Raw genomic sequence first — 1995 nt, 5'->3', positions numbered from 1 at the left:
CCACTCCAAAGATGTCACTTTGCTTCACTCCAAAGCCATAATTTAGAGGACGTTTAGGCACTTCACCTCCGTACATAAGCTCATTAAAGACCTCATTCTCAATTACGACCTTAGACTTGGAAGTAGAGGAATTCGCAAGGTTTTCTTGGACTTTATTGTTTGCATCCTCCTGGTACATAATAAAAAATGCGTAAGGTTTAGATGACAAAAATATGAATTATTGAATGAACTCAACGCAATGGATACCATAAATTGACGAGATATTGTGCCCTCTTTAAAGCTTCCATCTTCTTTTGCATAAACTGATTTGTAAAACGTCAATTCGCTATAGTCTCCCTTCTTCTCTTTCTGCAATATTAGGAGAAAAAAAAATTCAACAAACTTATGGAGTAGATCGAGGTTGATTAGAGCATATATGATTAGCACCTATAGCAACTGAAATGCAACAAATCAAATAATGTAAAAAATCATACAAGATCTTCTCTTCGATTAGCAAAGCTTGTAGGACCACTGTTGTGAATATGACCTCGTACTGCTCGAGCATCTTTTCCAAGTTGAGATAATTTCTAAGTTCATAAATCAATGTTATCATTAATCGAAGATAAAAAAGTAGCTTACTCAAATCAGGATTTGTTGGGGTTACATACCGTGCCCTTTAGTGAAAACCAATAATCGACCAAATCATTCCAACTGCTACTAGATACTCCATCAGGAATACTATCATAATTTTGATCTAGAGTTTTATTCACTAGATCAAAGTACCGCTTCTTCAATATATACCTATGATTCTTCCATGATTTACCAGCACGCCTCACAATTGCCTTGTCAACTACCAGCCCATCAGGTATCACAATATGTTCCTTCAAAGACAAAAAAAAATTCAAGTTACATCACATGTTACATCACATCAGTGGGATAGACACAATTCAAGTTTGAATGTTGGGGGAATTATAAATTTTAAAATTAATAAAATATCTATGTCCAGTGTCCTAGTTATAACATAACTCTAATATTGATGGATAAGAGGGAAATAGAAATCAGGTACTAGGGGCACTTGTTAATGTTATGATCACAGGACTAGGACAGGAGAAGCTGGAAATTGTTTGTCAAACTTTGGCTTTCATGCTCACTGGAGAAATTCCTTTAGGGACGGATGTACTAGTTATGTTATGACTAGTTCTTTAACTCCCAACACTATGATGCCCCTGCTTCCTCCTCGTTTACTTCAAAAGAGCTACGGTCTTCTTGAGATTTGACCAGCTATGTTTGCTTGATGTATAGCATTCTTATATAGAAATTGTTCTTTATTATTGTTTGTGAACTTGGTCTAGGAAGAAGCTACTGTTTTATATTTTAATTGAATAATATCGAGTTTCAGTATATTACCCTGGGGTGCTTGAGATTGAGAAATGGTGCTGAATTACACATATTGTTAGCTGATTATAGGTTAACTTAGATGGAAGTGTTTTGATGTTTGTTAACTATTCGAGAATGGAAACTTTAAGTCAAATATTTCTGGAGGAAAATATTGTTAGACCGAGGAAGGTTGTATGTTGTGATTAGTAGTTGTCTCATTGCTCCTACTCTCCATGGTTATGTGCCTGAAATCCTGGATATTAATACTGTTAAGGACCTTTTTAGTCTGTTCACGGGAAATGGAAAGGAACTAAGAAAGTGTAAAGAGGGTAAAGGAATCAAGAATGGGAGTTCGATCATTTTTCTTTGATAGTAGTAAGGAATAAATTCTCATTCCCATTCTAATGTTCTGTTACTCAAAGTAATACTGAAAGTAAAAGAAAATAAGCTTCCATGGTAAAACCAGTTTTTTTATTCCTACGGAAGGAATATCTTTGCAACCAGTCAGAGCAACTAAGCTATCTTAGATTTGTATTTGATGTAATGAAAACCTTGTTCTAATTGTTGTTGACTAGCGTAACCTAGTGCATATCTTGTTCTTATTGACAGAAGCCCGGCAGGTACAACCTCTCATGTCTC

At 35.3% G+C, this 1995-nt stretch overlaps 1 long non-coding RNA gene across 1 annotated transcript; it reads right to left on the bottom strand.

The window, feature by feature from the left end:
- Positions 1 to 266: 266 nt before the first annotated feature.
- LOC130465827 (uncharacterized) lies at positions 267 to 792 on the bottom strand. The gene is made up of 3 exons (XR_008925839.1): positions 648 to 792; positions 474 to 566; positions 267 to 348 (listed from the first exon to the last, which is right to left on the bottom strand). It is a non-coding gene; the product is annotated as an uncharacterized lncRNA (long non-coding RNA).
- Positions 793 to 1995: the final 1203 nt, after the last annotated feature.

This window comes from Spinacia oleracea, chromosome 1 (assembly GCF_020520425.1).
Source record: "Spinacia oleracea cultivar Varoflay chromosome 1, BTI_SOV_V1, whole genome shotgun sequence".
Lineage (NCBI taxonomy): Eukaryota > Viridiplantae > Streptophyta > Magnoliopsida > Caryophyllales > Amaranthaceae > Spinacia > Spinacia oleracea.
The sequence above is the reverse complement of the archived record's forward strand: the minus strand, read 5'-3'. Positions and strand labels throughout refer to the sequence as shown.